A 21,434-nucleotide genomic window follows, 5' to 3' on the forward strand; every position below is an offset into this window, starting at 1 on the left:
CTCTCTGGACCTGTTTGTTGTCCCTCCCTCTCTGGACCTGTTTGTTGTCCCTCCCTCTCTGGACCTGTTCGCCTCGCTCTGGATCTGTTTGTTGTCCCTCCTTCCCTCTCTGGACCTGTTTGTTGTCCCTCCCTCTCTGGATCTGTTCGCCTCGCTCTGGACCTGTTTGTTGTCCCTCTCTCTCTGGACCTGTTTGTTGTCCCTCCCTCTCTGGATCTGTTTGTTGTCCCTCCCTCCCTCCCGCTCTGGATCTGTTTGTTGTCCTTCCCTCTCTGGATCTGTTTGTTGTCCCTCCCTCTCTGGACCTGTTTGTTGTCCCTCCCTCTCTGGATCTGTTCGCCTCGCTCTGGACCTGTTTGTTGTCCCTCTCTCTCTGGACCTGTTTGTTGTCCCTCCCTCTCTGGATCTGTTTGTTGTCCCTCTCTATGTGGACCTGTTTGTTGTCCCTCCCTCTCTGGACCTGTTTGCCTCGCTCTGGACCTGTTGTCCCTCCCTCTCTGGACCTGTTGTCCATCTCTCTGGAACTGTTTGTTGTCCCTCCCTCTCTGGACCTGTTTGCCTCGCTCTGGACCTGTTTCTTGTCCCTCTTTCTCTGGGCATGCTTGCTCTCTCTCTCCCTTATATAGCTCGCATGTTGATCTTTTCCTTGCACATAAGTCTCTCTTTTGGCATGAACCTTGAATATATCATGAACATAATTTATTTATGCCTAACAAAAGTAAGACATACATTTGTACAGCATATGACAGCTTAAACATCTACTCGCTTTTTTAATCACATAACCATCAAACATGCTCCCTCAGCCCTATCAGCCTCTAGCTTCTTTCCCTCATTCTTGTCTGCTGTGTTTTGACATGTATTGTTATTAAACTCAGGTTTACAATAACTCAAGGATTAATAGGTGATTAATCAGCCTACATTTTTATTTGTTTGAACTGGTAAAATCTTAATTTTACCAGTGCCAATTGGCTCTCGGCAGAGCTGCTGGCACTGCCTCTCTTGAAGAATTTCTGTATATCCATCTAGCGATAGTCGTAGCTAGCCTACAGTTGAGGATAATACAATGACATTGTGATCAACACTATGTCACCTTTTCTACACATGACCTACTGATAATTGTTTTGCAATGGCCTACTGACTGAAAGCAATTGAGTATGAAAAGATACGTGCATGATGTTACGTCATCGGGCTCATTTATAGCCCGACACAGATAGCAAAACTAAATTAAGGCTGAAAACAAATATATTCTCTCAAACCTTCACCATTGAGTTTACGCTTAACCACAAACTCCGAAATGGGACGTTTGAGAAACCTGAATGAATGTCTAATTTGGATGTGAGACTGGGAGAACTAGCTGGTCTTGAAAGTACCACAAGCACCTCTGTATACGTTTGATAAATAATAAAAAGTTGAAGTCAGAAGTTTACATACACCTTAGCCAAATAGATTTAAACTCAGTTTTTCAGAATTCCTGACATTTAATCCTAGTAAAAATTCCCTGTTTTAGGTCAGTTACGATCACCACTATATTTAATTATTTTCGTGACCAACTTGCCCTCCAAATACACCTCTGCTGTATTCAATCAGGATCTCAGCGATCACTGCCTCAAACGACTGTCAATCACTGTCAAACGCTCCCTAAAACACTTCTGCGAGCAGGCCTTTCTAATCGACCTGGCCCGGGTATCCTGGAAGGATATTGACCTCATCCCGTCAGTAGAGGATGCCTGGTTGTTCTTCAAAAATAAAATTCCTCACCATCTTAAATAAGCATGCCCTTTTTTTAAAAATGTAGAACTAAGAACAGATATAGACCTTGGTTCACTCCAGACCTGACTGCCCTCGACCAGCACAAAAACATCCTGGGGCATACTGCACTAGCATGGAATAGTCCCCACGATATGCAACTTTTCAGGGAAGTCAGGAACCAATACACAGTCAGTTAGGAAATCAAAGGCTAGCTTTTTCAAACTGAAATTTGCATCCTGTAGCTCGAACTCCAAAAGGTTCTGGGACGACACTAAAGTCCATGGAGAATAAGACCACATTCATCATCGATGAATCCAAGAAAATTGAGAATTTCAATAAGCATTTCTCAACGGCTGGCCATGATTTCCTCCTGGTAACCCCAACCCAGGCAAACAGCTCCGCACCTGCCGCAGCTACTTGCCCAAGCCTCTCAGCTTCTCCTTCACCCAAATCCGACTCTTTTAGCTGTACATATCAATGATGTCGCTCTTGCTGCAGGTGATTCCTTGATCCACCTCTACGCAGACAACACCATTCTGTATACATCTGGACCTTCTTTGGACACGGTTAACAAACCTCCAAATGAGCTTCAACGCCATAAAAAAAAAAAACTCTCCTCCCGTGGCCTCCAATTGCTCTTAAAACTTCTTATGGCTTGGGGGCAGTATTTTGACGTCTGGATGAGAAGCGTGCCCAAAGTAAACTACCTGTTAGTCAGGCCCAGAAGCTAGGATATGCATATACTTGTTAGATTTGGAAAGAAAACACTCTAAAGTTTCCAAAATTTTTAAAATAATGTCTGTGAGTATAACAGAACTGATATGGCAGGCGAAAACCTGAGGAAAATCCATCCAGGAAGTGGGATTTTTTTTGAGGTGGGTATTTTCAATTGAATGCCTATAAAGTATCTAATGGGTTAGGACCCAGATTACAGTTCCTATGGCTTCCACCAGATGTCAACAGTCTTTAGACATTGTTTCAGGCTTGTTTTCTGAAAAATTAAGAAGAATGAGACCTCTCCGCCAACAAAAACAGAGTTTTTGGAATATAAAGAGGGACTTTGTTGAACAAAAACATTTGTGTGGCTGGGACTCTTGGGACTACAACAATATGAAGATCTTCAAAGCTAAGTGATTAATTGTATCGCTATTTCTGACTTTTGTCATGTATAACCGATGTATAACACCGGCTTAAATCTTTTATTTTTTATGAATGTTTATTATGACTATTTCTGTATTTTTAATTTGGCGCTCTGCAATTTCACCGGATGTTGTCGAGGTGGGTCGCTATCGGAACGCCTGCCCCAGAAAGGTTAAACACTAGTAAAACTAAATGCATGCTCTTCAACCGATTGCTGCCCGCACCCGCCCGCCCGACTAGCATCACTACTCTGGATGCTTCTGACTTAGAATATGTGGACAACTATAACTACCTAGATGTCTGGTTAGACTGTAAAGTCTCCTTCCAGACTCACATTAAGCATCTCCAATCCAAATTAAATATAGAATTGGTTTCCTTTTTCGCAACAAAGCCTCCTTCACTAACGCTGCCAAACATACCCTCGTAAAACTGACTATCCAACCGATCCTCGACTTCTGCGATGTCATTTACAAAATAGCCTCCAACACTCTACTCAGCAAACTGGATGCAGTCTACCACAGTGCCATCCGTTTTGTCATCAAAACCCCATATACCACCCACCACTGCGACTTGTATGCTCTCATTGGCTGGCTCTCGCTACATATTCGTTGCCAGACCCACTGGCTCCAGGTCATCTATAAGTCTTTGCTGGGTAAAGCTCCGCCTTGTCTCAGCTCACTGGTCACCATAACAACACACACCCATAGCATGCGCACCAGCAGGTATATCTCACTGGTCATCCCCAAAGCCAACACCTCCTTTAGCCGTCATTCCTTCCAGTTCTCTGCTGCCAATGACTGGAACGAATTGCAAAAATGCACCTGTCCCTCTTGCAGCAAAGCACCCCCACAACATGATGCTGCCACCCCCGTGCTTTACGGTTGGGATGGTGTTCTTCAGCTTGGAAGCCTCCCCCTTTTTCCTCCAAACATAACGATGGTCATTATGGCCAAACAATTCTATTTTTATTTCATCAGACCAGAGGACAGTTCTCCAAAGAGTACGATCTTTGTCCCTATGTGCAGTTGCAAACCGTAGTCTGGCTTTTTTATGGCAGTTTTGGAGCAGTGGCTTCTTCCTTGCTGAGTGCCCTTTCAGGTTATGTCGATATAGGACTCATTTTACTGTGGATTAAGATACTTTTGTACCCGTTTCCTCCAGCATCTTCACAAGGTCCTTTGCTGTTGTTCTGGGATTGATTTGCCCTTTTCAAACCAAAGTATGCTCATCTCTAGGAGACAGAACGCGTCTCCTTCCTGAGCGGTATGACGGCTGCATGGTCCCATGGTGTTTATACTTGCGTACTATTGTTTGTACAGATGAACATGGTACCTTCAGGCGTTTGGAAATTGCTCCCAAGTATGGACCAGACTTGTGGAGGTCTACAAAAAAATTCTGAGGTCTTCGGCTGATTTCTTTAGATTTTCCCATGATGTCAAGCAAAGAGGCACTGAGTTTGAAGGTAGGCCTTGAAATACATCCACGGGTACATCTCCAATTGACTCAAGTGATGTCAACTAGCCTATCGGAAGCTTCTAAAGCCATGACATCATTTTCTGAAATTAAAGGCACAGTCAATTTAGTGTATGTAAACTTCTGACCCACTGGAATTGTGATACAGTGAAGTATAAGTGAAACAATCTGTCTGTAAACAATTGTTGGAAAACTGACTTGTGTCATGCACAAAGTAGACGTCCAAACCGACTTGCCAAAACTATGGTTTGTTAACAAGAAATTTGTGGAGTGGTTGAAAAACAAGTTTTAATGACTCCAACCTAAGTGTATGTAAACTTCTGACTTCAACTGTACGTAATGAATATACTGTACACATGGGCCAATTTATTTCCACTAAATTATGCAAATTACCTACAGACCGATTAGCATGACCAGTCAAATGGATTTACAACGACTGGTATTTCCATCAATGAACAGGCTAAAAAGCATTATCTCGCAATGGGATTTTCTCCCGGCACCAGTTATATTATTTTCTATGACAAAAGCCAGCTATTATCGGCTAACGGAAACCCTGGCCTAGACAATACGCAAAACAACTAACTGAATTCATACATTTTCAGTCATTTAAATTGTCAAGTCATGTCTTTCTACACAAGACCACAACTAACTTCTCCAATCGGGGAGGTATACTTGATAAAGGTAACCACCTCTTCAATATTTTTGCTGTGTATTTAGGATGGAATCAAGACATTCGAATGGACAAACACATTGTAACCCTGGGGGCCATGCCTGGCTGGATACTTTTCTGTTTGACTGGCTGCTCCATGTAATTGCGGAAAACACTGTGGCTATTCCAATGACATTGCGTACATCATTCTCAACACAATATCTCTCGTCTCCAGGGGCTAGCCTAACCCAGATGCCTGTCCGGCTTGAGAGCTGCTGCTGCACTGAACAAACTGAACTGTGACATTAAACAGAACCTCTCACACATAGTTACACATACCCTCTCTCTCTCGACACACACACACACACACACAAATTCTCTCTACACACACATACCATGCTTCCTCTATCAACATCAGCCGTCCATATAACAGTTGCCTGGACACAAGGGCCCGTGAGAATTGGCTCCCACCTTTCTGTGGCCGATAAATGAGAACAAATGCTAGAAGCTAGTGTAATATGAATTACACTAGGGAACTTGGGTGTATAGTGTTACTTGCAATGGCAGAATCATGGGTTCAATTCCCACTGGGGCCACCCATACAAAAATGTATATACAGTCAGATGCATAATTATTTGGCACCAATGATAAAGATGAGAAAAAAAGAAGATAACATAAATACAAATACTGAGCTATATTGTATGCTAAAAAGGAAAATTATATTATTTTATACTAAATGGTCATTTCCATGTAAAAGGACCCATGAGCATCAACATGTGGTTCATCAGAGCATATCACATTGGGTGTCAAATGAAAAGCTAACAGGCTGACTACACCGTTTGCATCGGGTGCGCGAGCGTTGCAAAATACATTTAGAAATCTATATTATTCAATTACTGCACCCACACTGCTCGGTGCACCAACGAGCGTCTGCATTGCCAAGGGCTAAAATAGAAGTCAGTTCTATTTGTGACGCAGATTGCGCAGCAAGTCCTGCCTCTCCCATCTCCTCATTGGTTTATAGAAGCAGGTACCCACGTGCAATCTCCTCATTGGTTATACCCACGTGGGTGACAAAGACGAACGAGGTCAGTGGCGGTAATGCACCTAATTGATTAAAGTTGCCATCGCAATATAAAGTCAAGAGACGAAAAAGCCTAGGAGGAGAGATGACTAGAAATTATTTGGTTGACCGTTTTATGTGTGGATTAATTGGCAGAGTAGAGGACCTTGTGCATTTCAGGTAAAATAATAACTCAATGTTTATATCCCAGGACAAATTAGCTGGCAACAGCAAGCTAGCTAAATAGGACAAATGAGCTAGCTAGCTAAATTGCCATAAATGTTTAATGCTTTTCGACTTGTCCCCAAAATAATGTAATTGGTTCAGGGTTTGCTTTGATATTTTAACCTACGTGTCGTGATAGCGTTTGGTGTTGGGGGACAAAATAAATCTATGCACGATGGCGCACGCGTGCAGCTGGTTTGGGTTCCGTGTAAGAGTGTATATTTTGGGGGAATTACAGGATATATATATTTTTCAACCATTTCCCTCCAAAGAATGAGGAATAAGTAAAGACTGATTCCTGGTCAAACAGATGGAAAAGGGGTCTTAGAAAACATCTACCAGAAAAAAAGTATTGAAAGGTGCTAGAAATAAATCTAAACACAATAATGAAGTAAAAGGCCCATTTTGTTTATGAATTATTAAGTTATTAAAACTAAAACTTCCATTGCCAAATCCGTAACGGAATTCCTGCAATTGAATTGGCTACAATGAGAAACCACAGTTGGACTCACAAGTTTGGACAGTACTGTAATGTTCTCTACTGTTTTGTGCTGTACTCTCCTGAGCTCGACTTTGATTTTCAAACTTGTGAACATAGAAGTTGATGATTGGTTCATATTTGGTCCGGTCCAGACCAACCAAATGTAGTCTTTGGGGTTACAGCTCATTAAAAATAAATAGCCAGTGCTTAGAATAATATCCAAATATGCAAAGGAGGATATTGCCTATTTACACATTTGTGTACCTATTTAGGACACGTCACCAAGAAGAGAATGACATTCATATCCACAAGTGCATTTCTGATCAGAGACCCATGATGAAATTCCCTTACAGGGTGTAAATCCACTTCACTTACTGTAGTTCAATAACCTAAATAGATTTTTTTCAAAGTCAACATGTCATGTCATTTTTACAGACATCTGTGAATCTTAATTCAGAGCACGTATTTAACAAAGATATTGGAAAATGGGCACATAAAAAGAACTGAGGGAGATTTTACCGAAATTCAGTTGCCAAACTTTGCATCTTCACAGTTCAAGTAAATGTGTTTTTGCAAAATTATCAGTGTAAATTGTTAAAAGTAGTCCTTGTGCATAGAGTTTGTTCAACTTTGAAATCAACTGTTTTTTCTGTGGCATACATTTTTAACTGTAAAATCGGAGTGTCAGCGCAATTCCATTACCACAGAACTGCCCTAATAAAAATGCTCAGAGAAAGACGTTTGGTTTAACAGGTATTACAACAAAAAATGTCAAAGATAAATACGGGTAAAAATTATTGGCACCCCTGTTTTCAATACTCTAGCACTCTCCCTTTGTGAGGACAACGACATTGAGCCTTTTTTCTAAAAAGGTTGTATGCGATTGGAGAACACGTTGGGAGGTAGATTAGACCAGTCCTCCATAAAGAATCTTCCCAGATCCTTGATATCCTTTGTGTGTTCTTACGGACTACTCCTAAATTAAATCTTTCTCTGAGCAATTATATTAGTGTAAAATATAATTTCCCAGTTGTTGAGCATACTACCTCAGTATCTGCAATATTTATACTTCACAAAAATATAAACAACATGTAAGGTGTTGGTCCCATGTTTCATGAGCTGAAATAAAAGATCCCAGAAATGTTCCATATGCACCAAAAGCTTATTTCTCTCATATTTTGTGCACAAATTTGTTTACATCCCTGTTAGCGAGCATTTCTTATTTGTTAAGATAATCCATCCACCTGATAGGTGTGAAATATCAAAAAGCTGATTAAAACAGCATGACCATTACACAAGTGCACCTTGTGTAAAGGCCACTTTAAAATGTGCAGTTTTGTCACACAACAATGCCACAGATGTCTCAAGTTGAGGGAGCATGCAATCGGCATGCTGACAACAGGAATGTCCACCAGAGCTGTTGCCAGAGAATTTAATATTATTTCTCTACCATAAGCCATCACGTCATTTTAGAGAATTTGGCAGTACACACAACCCGGCCTCACCACCGCAGACCACGTGTAATCACACCAGCCCAGGACCTCTTCACCTGCAACATCGTCTGAGACCAGCCATCTGGCCAGCTGATTAAACTGTGGGTCTGCACAACCAAATATTTTCTGCAAACTGTCAGAAACTGTCTTAAGGAAGCTAATCTGTGTGTTCGTCTTCCTCACCAGGGTCTGGGTCTGACTGCAGTTCAACGTCGTAACCGATTTCAGTGGGAAAATTCTCACCTTGAATGGCCGCTGGATCTTCACGGATGAATCCCAGTTTCAACTGTAGCAGGCAGATGACAGGCAGCGTGTTTGGCCTTGTGTGGCGAGCTGATGTCAACATTATGGTATGGGCAGGCATAAGCAACGGACAACAAACACAACTGCACTTTATCGATGGCAATTTTAATAGATACCGTGACGAGATCCTGAGGCCCATTGTCGTGCCATTCATCCGCTGCCATAACCTCATATTTCAACATGATAACGCACAGCCCCAAATCGCAAGGATGTGTACACAATTCCTGGAAGCTGAAAATGTCCCAGGTTCTTCCGTTGCTTGCATACTGACCAGACATGTCATCTATTGAGCATGTTTGGGATGCTCTGGATCAACGTGCACAACAGCGTATTCCAGTTCCCGCCAATTTCCAGCAACTTCGCACAGCCATTGAAGAGTGGGACAACATTCCACAGGCCACAGCCAGATCAAGTCTGCAAGGGAGATGTGTCGCACTGCATGAGGCAAATGGTCACACCAGATACAGACCGTTTTCTGGTCCACGGCTCTAACTTATCTTAAAAAATGTATCTGTGACCAACAGATTCATATCTGTATTCCAAGTTATATAAAATCCATAGATAAGACGCTAATGAATTTATTTCAATTGACTGATTTTGTTATATGAACATTAACTCAGTAAAATCTTTGAAATTGTTGCGTTAATATTTTTGTTCAGTGTATTTATATTATTTTTGGATCATATTTATCCAAGATGCCAAATATTTATCAAGGGTGCCTCTCCGAGAGGATTATGGCCACATGTTGACTGATAACATCAAGCAGATGAAATTAACAAAGAAAATAAAGACCTCACAGCTTGATCACCCACTTACCCCTCCTTCCAACACCTCTTCCACCCACTGAGGGATTTGTTACGGTGGAAAACAGACACAGGGGCGACAGACAGGAGAGACAAGCCAGTAAAACCTGCTCACCACTAAACAATGTAGTTCTGACGGTTCCCCTACCCTCCCTCCATTTTACTGGGAAGATACAAGATCCCATATCGCCAGCTGTCCTTACTGGTAATGCCAACCGGAGAACAAATTCCCTACCTGGCACAGGTAACTGGCACCACACCTGGATAAACTGTTAACATGGCACAGATGGGTAATACATGCTCTTATACCTTTGTAGTAGGACTAACGCTATAATTACTACAACACCTTGGCTAACTCAAGCTTCTTAATAAACAAGCTAAACAAAGGGTGCAGAGACAAATATTTAACCAAGTGGTCAGGGGCTCACTCACAGGTTAGAGCTTACTGCCATCTCTAGTCTGCCAGACACACAGAAACAGAGAGTGCAAGCAGTCTTCATTTAGCCCCATTATAGCCTATTAGGATGATTACCTTTAAAGCCCTAGACCTAAACTCATCCACGATACCATTAAAACCATCCTGCTGGGCTGATAGGGCTGGACAAGAGGGGCTTTAAATACACTACATGACCAAAAGTATGTGGACACCTGCTCGAAGGAACATCTCATTCCAAAATCATGGACATTAATAAACCATTTCTGTATGGACCTCGGTTTTGTGCACGGGGGCATTGTCACGTTGAAAAAGGCAAGGTCCTTCGCCAAACTGTTGCCACAATTCGGTGCTGGAATCGTCTAGAATGTAAATGTATACTGTTGTGGTAAGATATCCCTTCACTGGAACTAAGGGGCCTAGCCCGAACCATGAAAAACAGTCAGTTTGTCAGAAAAAAACAGTATTCTACCTCCACCAAACTTGGCACTATGCATTGTGCCACTATGCATTGGGGCAGGCACAATGCATTGGAGCATGCATTTAGCACTATGCATTGGGGCAGGTAGTACTCTCCTGGCATCCGCCAAACCCAGATCAGTGAAGCATGATTCATCACTCCAGAGAACGTGTTTCTTCTGCTCCAGAGTCCAATGGTGGAGAGCTTTACAACACTCCAGCCAACGTTTGGCATTGGCAACTACGCGCTTCAGCACTCAGTGGTCCCGTTCTGTGAGCTTGTGTGGTGTACCACTTTGCAGCCGAAAGAGTTCTACATAGAACCAAAAAGAGTTCTCCCTGGAACCAAAAAGGGTTCTACTATGGGGACAGCCGAAGAAACCTTTGTACAGTATAGGCTAGAGGTCGACCGATTATGATTTTTCAACGCCGATACCGATTATTGGAGGACCAAAAAGTAGATACCGATTAAATCGTCCGATTTTTTTATTTGTAATAATGACAATTACAACAATACTGAATTAACACTTCTTTTAACTTAATATAAAAAAATCAATAAAATCAATTTAGCCTCAAATAAATAATGAAACATGTTCAATTTGGTTTAAATAATGCAAAAACAAAGTGTTGGATAAGAAAGTAATATGTGCCATGTAAAAATGCGCCAGCTGTGCCATCAGAGTCCCTGGGAACGCGCCCAGCCTCTGTCGTAACCGGCCGCGACCGGGAGGTCCGTGGGGCGACGCACAATTAGCCTAGCGTCGCCCGGGTTAGGGAGGGCTTGGTCGGTAGGGTTGTCCTTGTCTCATCGCACACCAGCGACTCCTGTGGCGGGCTGGGCGCAGTGTGCGCTAACCAAGGTGGCCAGGTGCACGGTGTTTCCTCCGACACATTGGTGCGGCTGGCTTCCGGGTTGGATGCGCGCTGTGTTAAGAAGCAGTGCGGCTTGGTTGGGTTGTGTATCGGAGGACGCATGACTTTCAACCTTCGTCTCTCCCGAGCCCGTACGGGAGTTGCAGCGATGAGACAAGATAGTAGCTACTACAACAATTGGATACTACGAAATTGGGGAGAAAAAGGGGTAAAATTCAAAAAAATACAATAAAATAAAAACAAATATGTGCCATGTAAAAAAAGCTAACGTTTCAGTTCCTTGCTCAGAACATGAGAACATATGAAAGTTGGTGGTTCCTTTAAACATGAGACTTCAATATTCCAAGGTAAGAGGTTTTAGTAGTTAATATAGAATTTATAGGACTATTTCTCTCTATACCATTTGTATTTCATATACCTTTGACTATTGGATGTTCTTATAGGCACTTTAGTATTGCCAGTGTAACAGTATAGCTTCCGTCCCTCTCCTCGCTCCTACCTGGGCTTGACCCAGGAACACATCGACAACAGCCACACTCGAAGCATCTTTACCCATCGCTCCACAAAAGCCACTGCCCTTGCAGCGCAAGGGAAATAACTACTCCAAATCTAAAAGCGAGTGATGTTTGAAACAGTATTAGCGCACACCCAGCTAACTAGCTAGCCATTTCACATTGGTTACACCAGCCATTAGGCTGACAGCCTTGAAGTCATAAACAGCGCTGTGCTTGCGAAGAGCTGCTGGCAAAACACACGAAAGTGCTGTTTGAATGAATGATTACGGGACTGCTGCTGCTCAGTCAGACTGCTCTATCAAATCAGACTTAATTATAACATAATAACACACAGAAATACAAGCCTTTGGTCATTAATATAATCAAATCCGGAAACTATAATTTCGAAAACAAAACGTTTATTATTTCAGTGAAATACGGAACCGTTAGGTATTTTATCTAACGGGTGGCATCCCTAAGTCTAAATATTCTTGTTACATTTCACAACCTTCAATGTTGTCATAATTACGTGAAATTCTGGCAAATTAGTTCGCAATGAGCCAGGCAGCCCAAACTGTTGCATATACCCTGACTCTGCGTGCAATGAACGCAAGAGAAATGACACAATTTCATCTGGTTAATATTGCCTGCTAAACTGGATTAGTAGTTATAACTAGTGATTATGATTGATTGTTTTTTATAAGATAAGTTTAATGCTAGCTAGCAATTTACCTTGGCTTCTACTGCATTCGCGCAACAGGCAGGCTACTCGTGGAGTGCAATGGTTAGAGCGTTGGACTAGTTAACTGTGCGGTTGCAAGATTGAAACCCCTGAGCTGACAAGGTGAAAATCTGTCGTTCTGTCCCTGAACAAGGCAGTTAACCCACAGTTCCTAGGCAGTCATTGAAAATAAGAATGTGTTCTTAACTGACTTGCCTAGTTAAATAAAAAGGTATAAAAAAATACAAATAAATAAAAATAAAAAAAATTATCAGAAATAGGCGCCCAAAAATACCGATTTCCGATTGTTATGAAAACTTGAAATCGGCCTTAAATAATCGGCCATTCCCGATTAATCGGTCGACCTCTAGTATAGGCATAGGCCGATGAAGGCCTGGGTCGTATTCTTAGTGCAAAATGTACAATTTTGACAAGTTCCAGGTAGTCTCTCCCCATTTTGGCCCATTTACTTCAGGTTCTTTCCTAGTGAATAGTACCCTGCTGATGGGAGAGAGAGAAATACCCACACACACCTTCAAAAAATGGCTCAGAAAACAGACTGGGGATAGAACTGAAGAAAGGACAGCAGCCTGTCAGTCTCAAAGCCAATGGAGGCCTAAGCCTTAACATCAGAAAGAGGGTGGCACATACACCAGCTCCAAAAAGCATCATGGAGGGGGGGGGGGGGGGGTTGGGATTGAAACTCTGAAAGTGGAGGAGGCGGCTGGGGACAGTGCGTTAAGAAGAAAGGCCAGTGGAGGCCACTGGGTGCAACAGATTAGCTGAGGAGCTGAGCCCGGGGCGATCCCATGCAGCAGGACCAGTTCACTACTAGACTAGCCCTGCCCTGGTGGGGTGGCGTCACTGGCAGAGCTCCATGAGAGAGGATCTGCTCAGTCACTGATGAGATTAAAACAGCCCTGCGGATGTAGAGGCTCTGAAAGTATTTATACGCAACACACTCCTGAGGGAGTTACTATTACGTTACTATCCACCGCACACACCCTGCTGTGGCCTGGCTTGTAGGGTTCAAGTCCTTGGCTAACCTTCCTGTAAAGGGTCACAATAAAAAGGTTCCTGGCTGGGGCAAAAGGCTCAGTCTCTGGCTAACCTAACCTGTGAAAGAAGGGCCAAGAGTTAGGGTTTCCAACTTTCCATCAGGTTACAGCCACTGATTCCATGGTGTTTGTTGGCTCTTCTGAACAATAAATAACCCTGCCTAAGAGACTTCTGGATTTAGATAGAGCAATGTGCAGTCTTTATTCAGATACGGTGTGGCATCTCAATCCCTTTCTAGTGCACGACTTTGGCCTGGGCCCATAGGGCATAACGCAGTAACGTGACTGGTGATGTGGGTAGCCAATCCTCCGGTTGTGTCTGACATTAAGGAGACATGTATCCCACACAAACCTATCTGCTATCATAACAATTTAGATAGCATTGCTCCCTGTGAGAGTAAAAGCCTCTATTTACACCGAAAAAGCTTGACTTTTCACGAAACTGAACAATGAATCACATCCTATCATATCCCACACCCCATTGTCAGAAGTGGTAAGAAAGGAGGGGGATTGCAATGTCTCCACTGAAGCCCATTGAGTTTGGGGCTCAGAGATGGAGGCGATGGTTCATGCCCTCTGTCCATTTGCCAGACCCTTTGTTTTAGTGGAGCTGTACTCATAAAAATAGAAAACCATGGAATTCACAGGAGGTTGGTGGCACCATAATTGGTGAGAACGGGCTCGTGTTAATGACTGGAGCAGAATAGGTGGATTGGTATCAAATACATTAAACACATGGTTTACAGGTGTTTGATGCCATTCCATTTGCTCCGTTCTGGCCATTATTATGAGCCATCCACCCCTCAGTAGCCTCCTGTGATGGAATTAATTATCAAGTTGTATTTCTATGGCTCTCTTTCAATTCCTCTCTTCCTTCATCCTCCAGGCTGCCTGGTGACCTTGTGCCTGGCTGAGGTTCAATGCTGCTGGACAGGACAGGTTCACCTCTAAAGAGATTGTGTTCTACTACTGGGTCCAGACACACACAACACAGCTCAGTTATATTCAATACAGGCCCACTTGTCAATGGCAAGTTTGATCATGATTGCTTTCTGTCTCTCTCTCTCTCTCATTAATTATCTAGCTCTCTCCTTCTCTATCACTTTTTCTCCAGCACTCTTTCTCCCGGTCACCCCCTCTTTCTTGGCTAGTGGGCCATAGAAGCCACCGATGGTCAATTAGATAACCGACCAGCAGTCTAAATGGACAGACTCAGAAAAAAGGAGAGAGAAAGAGCAGCATTGTTTTACACCCAAGCCCAATGGCTAAGTCCCATATGGCCACCTATTCCTTACATAGTGCACATAAGTTTCTGGTCAAAAGAAGTGCACTATATAGGGAACAGTGTGCCATTTGGGATGCAGACAATGACCCAATAAACTAGACAGAGAAAGCTACATGGGGGAAAAAATCTCAAAGAATTTGTTGGGAAAAACGAATGTGTTGGAGGGGGGAAAAGGCAATATAGTGACCATTTGTGTGAGTTTGGAGGGGGAGACTAGGAATGTGAGATTAGGGCCTGAGAGTTGCAGTTGTAATCAGTTATTAATGCATCTGCCTTCCCACTCGGTTTCCCTCCCACTCCTTCCACACACCCCCACTGTGCAGCGTTGTGACCTGTTAGCATGTCCTTGGGATGGTTCTCTACTAGCCTGGGAAATGGGGGAGTAGCCTACTGCTCACCAGAACTCATTCAAATGCAGCCTTACTAAAGATGCAACTGAAACGCCTGCTGCCCCAGCAGCCCATCCCCCATGGAAGCCATTAACATGGTCCTTCACATAACCCTGTCACACCAATGACTGTATACACATGAATGGACAAAGTCAATGATCACAACTCAATCCCATTTGAAGACTCAAAAGCATATTGAAGCCAAATGAAGATTAAGATGGTATCTCATGGAAACATGCGCAGTTTGAGCTATTCCGAAAAGTAACGTTGCTAGCTCAGCGCTGTCCCCTATGAGTAAAAGCTGATTTATGCGGTCCGGAGCTCCGTACGGAGGTTGTGACGCAATTGCGGAGCCTACAGAGACATGCAGCGGTTAAATCAAGTTCTGTCCTGCGTCGCCGTGTGCCTCCCAATTGTTTTTACAATGCTTCGTATAGATCCGAACAGCTCTGGGCCCTGTTCCCGATAGCCTAAGTTCCCTCGCTTACAGGCGTTTTAACAATGCATTTTTCCTACAACACTATGATGTAACGTGCATTTCTGAAAACACCACGCAGATAGAAAGTTTGCTAAGTGCATTGTTGAGGCATGCGTCGATACTGATTGGATCAAACGAAAGGCCGCTCTGCTCTCGGATCAGCTTTTTCCCTTTCAAATCTTACCTTAACATTATAATTATTATACAACACTGATGACGGATCAGCGCCTATGAAATATAATCTATGGCTACAAATATTGAGGAGGCTTATTCTAATACTTACCCTATAATAATGAACTAAATCAGGATTTGACATGTCACTGAGCACATTTAGGCAAAAATTAGACAGTAGCATACAAATAGTTAAATAAAACTGAATGAACAAGAAATTGATTTTAACATCATTCAAATATAGGCCTATATGTACAGTCATCTCATTTTAAATTTTTAACATATTATATCCTTTCCTTTTTTTTAAACAATTGCAAAGACATTGGCAACTTTGTATGTTCAGTCACGTTCGTTTTCGGCGGGTACACAAAGACAGATAAAGATCTTGATTTTGTGTTTAGCAGAGATCTTCGTGTTGAAAGTGACACAGAAGGGCAAAAAAAATAATCTAATGACGCATTTAGCTGTTCTAAATATGGAGTCTTTTCAAGTGCAACTTTAGTAAAGATGGTTTTGAACTTAGGGATAGCCCCCCTTTTTAAAAATGTTTGCCTAAAATGACATACCCTAAATCTAACTGCCTGTAGCTCAGACCCTGAAGCAAGGATATGCATATTCTTGGTACCACTTGAAAGGAAACACTTTGAAGTTTGTGGAAATGTGAATTGAAAGTGGGAGAATATAACACAATAGATCTGGTAGAAGAAAATGTAAAGAAAAAAAACGTTTATTTTCTACCACCATCTTTGAAATGCAAGAGAAAGGTCCCAGTTCTAGCCATCACTGTGGTTGTAATTCCGATGGCAGCAGTGCAAGCCCTCCAAAGTTTCAGACGGATAACTTGAAGTATGAGCAAACTACATGACATTTAGTGTGACGTCACCCAGGTACATTTGGGCAAATCGTCAAGGAGAAGGTTGCATTCATATTACATTCTTCTGCAAGAATATCGTCAAATCTGTATACTTGGACTTTGATTTAGCTTTTCCAGAATTGGTAGCCATATTATAAGTTCAACATTTGCAAAACACACAGTTTTAATAACTTCATAACTCTGAATATTCTTATAATTTTTTGTCCGAAAAGAAGAGGTCAGCACCTACATTTTGCAAAAGACGCAGGGTTTCCGGACACTCCCGTAAAGCCCAGCTCATTGGCTATCTAGCTAGCTTTGTTTGACCCTGATTGGTGCTTATTTGACAAAGATAGTCGTTCAAGTGAAGACCACCCACGTCATCGGCATGCCATGAAGGCGTCGCTCTCTGACCAAATACGGTGTCCTATAGGATATACTACACCCCTAATGATATAGTGAAGTCTTGATGCGTTCTAGGATCTCTGAGGAATAAATACGAACGTGATTTGACTCGTTGAAACACCGTTTAGGGTGAGATTTTCACAGATTCCTTTCTTTGCAAATTGAACAAGTGGAAAAACAATCATGCATGCTTTATGGACCTTTTCAGGATATGAAAAAGGGATTTTATCTAACAAAACGACACTTCATGTTATTTCTGGGACCCTTTGGATGATAAATCAGAGCAAGATTTCAGAATGTAAGTACACATTTCATCTTCAGAGGTGAATTTATCAAACCTATCACCGTGAAAAAAAGTGTTTTGTTGTTAGGAGCTCTCCTCAAACAATAGCATGGCAGTTTATCGCAGAAATAGCAACTATAAATTGGAGAGTGCAGATGTATTAATTCGATTTTAAAGATGTTCCTACAAAGATTCTAACGATGAAATTAAAATGCTTTTGGGAAACCAGGCCCTGCTCCGCGAAATGCAAAATGTACGAATGCCACGCCGCAATAACCATAAATCGGCTTTAACTCACGTTGAACACCGCCCGGGGTACGGCACGTTGCCATTCGCAACTAAATTAACCACATAACTTCTGTGTGAGATTTAAACTAGATTGGTGCAATTACATACATCTGGTGTATTAGAAGCAATATTGGCATCATGATCGTCTTAAATTCATGCAATTTTTATTACACAAAGATTGACCAAGATTGGGGGATCCTGGTTTTTGCTAACAATGCCCTGATAAATATAAAAACGTATCTTCCTTCCTCACCTACAGTTGAAGTCAGAAGTTTACATAAACTTAGGTTGGAGTCATTAAAACTCGCTTTTCAAGAACTCCACAAATTTCTTGTTAACAAACTATAGTTTTGGTAAGTCGGTTAGGACATCTACTTTGTGCATGACACAAGTTATTTTTCCAACAATTGTTTAGACAGATTATTTCACTTATAATTCACTGTATCACAATTCCAGTGGGTCAGAAGTTTACATACACTAAATTGACTGTGCCTTTAATTTCCGAAAATGATGTCATGGCTTTAGAAGCTTCTGATAATCATTTGAGTCAATTGGAGGTGTACCCCTGGATATATTTCAAGGCCTGTCTTCAAACTCAGTGCCTCTTTGCTTGGCATCATGGGAAAATCTAAAGAAATCAGACAAGACCTCAGAAAAAAGATTATAGACCTACACAAATCTGGTTCATCCTTGGGAGCAATTTCCAAACACCTGAAGGTACCATGTTCATCTGTACAAACAATAGTATGCAAGTATAAACACCATGGGACCATGCAGCCGTCATACCGCTCAGGAAGGAGACACGTTCGGTCTCCTAGAGATGAACGTACTTTAGTGCGAAAAGTGCAACTTAATACCAGAACAACAGCAAAGGACCTTGTTTCCTCCAGCATCTTCACAGGTACAAAAGTAGCTATATCCACAGTAAAAAGAGTCCATAATCGACATAACCTGAAAGACCGCTCAGCAAGGAAGAAGCCACTGCTCCAAAACCGCCATAAAAAAGCCAGACTACGGTTTGCAACTGCACATGGGGACAAAGATTGTACTTTTTGGAGAAATGTCCTCTGGTCTGATGAAAGAAAAGTAGAATTGTTCGGCCATAATGACCATCGTTATGTTTGGAGGAAAAAGGGGGAAGCTTGCAAGCCGAAGAACACCATCCCAACGTGAAGCACGGGGGTGGCAGCATCATGTGGTGGGGGTGCTTTGCTGCAGGAGGGACTGGTGCACTTCACAAAATAGATGGCATCATGAGGCAGGAAAATTAGGTGGATATATTGAAGTTAAAGCCTGGTCGCAAATGTGTCTTCCAAATGGACAATGACCCCAAGCATACTTCCAAAGTTGTGGCAAAATGGCTTAAGGACAACAAAGTCAAGGTATATTGGAGTGGCCATTACAAAGCCCTGACCTCAATCCTATAGAACATTTGTGGACAGAACTGAAAAAGCGTGTGCGAGCAAGGAGGCCTACAAACCTGACTCAGTTACACCAGCTCTGTCAGGAGGAATGGGCCAAAATTCACACAACTTATTGTGGGAAGCTTGTGGAAGGCTACCTGAAATGTTTGACCCAAGTTTAACCATTTAACGGCAATGGTACCTAATCCCAATTGAGTGTATGTAAACTTCTGACCAGGAATTGTTAAAAACTGAGTTTAAATATACTTGGCTAAGGTGTATGTAAACTTCCCACTTCAACTGTATATAAGCTGCTTATTTTTGCCTCATTGTTTGTTAAGAATTTGTGGTGTCATGGGGTGGCCATATTCCTTTACCTTTTGTTGTACGTGACCTGACTAAAGTGCCTTAAATTGTGTAGCAGTAATTGTAATATTGTAACCTGTATACATTTATTATTTGTAAGCTCATAGTTTGATGTCTGCACTGGCTTTGTACTTTTCCTGCAGTGCAGCATAATATCCTTTGTTTATCCTAGCTTGTGTATTGTTGTACTGCTACATGGTGAAGCCTACTTCATATTCTCTTGTTATTATGGCACTGCTCAGTCACGTATGCTAATGTATCTCCACCTTAGTATCATCCAGAACCACAGCCTTCTATCATACAAGTTATCACAAACTTACCTACTGGCCTTACAAGCCATCAAATCTCCATCCTACCCACCCATGTGCCACTGTATCCTTATGCCGTGCTTTTTAGTTAGTTGATAAATACCCTGAACTGCAAACCTTGCCCACCTTAGTCCTTTTCTTTACTAACCCTGCACCCTGAAGAAACCAAACCCTGCACCCTGAAGAGACAATTTGGGAAAACGAACTAAATAAGCCCACTAACATAATAGGCCCAGACAGTAATGGTGTTATTTTTCTATCAAGGATGAGTGTTCACTTTGGCTCCAGTCCAGTGTTCTCACATAGCCTAGATAACATTAGCTAGCAATCTTCACTAACTACCTTTCTAGCTAGATAGAGCCCAACTACCTTGCTGGCTAGGTAGCCAGCTAACGTTAACTAAGTGAGAATGTGATGACAGGGCTGCTTGCTTAGTGTAGCGTACTTTTGATTATTTACTTATTCAAATATGCTGTCGCTGGCTGTAGCAAGCTACTCAGCATCAAACCACCATGCCTACACTCTCTCACGTTGTGACGACTTTGGCTGAATGATGTTCAATGAGCAGCTCGTAGAGCGCCCTCTTTAGGAACCTTTTGAAAAAATAATTAAATGAGCAGACGTATTTGTTCATTCTATGTATATAATATTGGTGCTTTATCTGTGGAATATAGACCAATACAAATATTTTGGTGAAAGGCTAATATCAGCCAACTGATTTATCGGTCGAGCTCTAGTATCAGATAAAAAAAAGGGTTGACACTAGCCCATGCCTGAATCCATCCCTGAAACAGTCCTAATAGGAACACTAGTGAGCTGAACAACTGAGTGCACCTGCCAACAAGCCAATCCTTAACCCAGCTTCAAATCAAATTCACTCAGATTTAAACCGACTTCTTCCTAAGGAGGCGGGAAGTGAAGCATGAAGGAGGAGGGGGGGGGACAAAGAAGCATGAAGAGGAGGAGGAGGATGGGGAAGAGAAGCATGAAGAGGAGGAGGAGGAGACAAAGAAGCATGAAGAGGAGGAGGGGGGAAGAGAAGGAGAACACGTAGGCTACTTCACAGCTACAGCCACAGTGCGTGGTCCACAACTCCACACCAACCATCTGCCAAAACACCAAAAGCCTTTTGATATCAACCCCCAACGTTCCTCTCGCTATATTTACCTCACTGTAATTGCGACAAAGCCAAAGGTTTCACTATAGGAGATGGTTCAGTGAGGCTATGCAGCAATTAGTGGTGAGCTAAGAGCTAACTCAGAGGCTCCGTTGTTTGATATGAAAGGAGGAACAACATGTTTGTGAGTGGGAGAGGAGAGCTTGCATAGTGCATGTAATCCCTACATAGTACACTATGGGCCCTGGTCAAACGTAGTGCACTATATACAGAATAGGGTTCCATTTGAGATGCATCCTAGGGTTGTTTAGATTCTGAGGCTTTTAGTGTACAGCCCGACCTGGGACATAAATTACTGGCAAAGTAAAGCTGTGGTAGAAGACTGGGTTCAAATTATGGCATGACTTCTTGACATTTGTATTGTATATACTCCTCCATTTAAAGTAACTTACAGTAGTTGTAAAGAAGGCTACATTGACACAAACCCACACATCCTTACACGAAACGACCATTCAGGTCAAGAAAGACTGGATGTTAAACAGGCATAGAAGAGGGCAGCCTCTGGGGTAGGGCTGGGCGATATGGTCAAATTATCATATCACAATATCTCTCTAATTTTTGACGGTATGACGTATTTGACAGTATTTTATGTTTTTTAATAATAAAAAGTT

General features: G+C 42.2%; 1 protein-coding gene across 1 annotated transcript in view; it reads right to left on the minus strand.

The window, feature by feature from the left end:
* The window catches only part of LOC139420415 (MAGUK p55 subfamily member 7-like), a 267,762-nt gene that overhangs the window by 235,007 nt on the left and 11,321 nt on the right, over positions 1–21,434 (minus strand). The window lies entirely within an intron of this gene.

The sequence above is a fragment of the Oncorhynchus clarkii genome, chromosome 11, assembly GCF_045791955.1.
Source record: "Oncorhynchus clarkii lewisi isolate Uvic-CL-2024 chromosome 11, UVic_Ocla_1.0, whole genome shotgun sequence".
Classification (NCBI taxonomy): domain Eukaryota; kingdom Metazoa; phylum Chordata; class Actinopteri; order Salmoniformes; family Salmonidae; genus Oncorhynchus; species Oncorhynchus clarkii.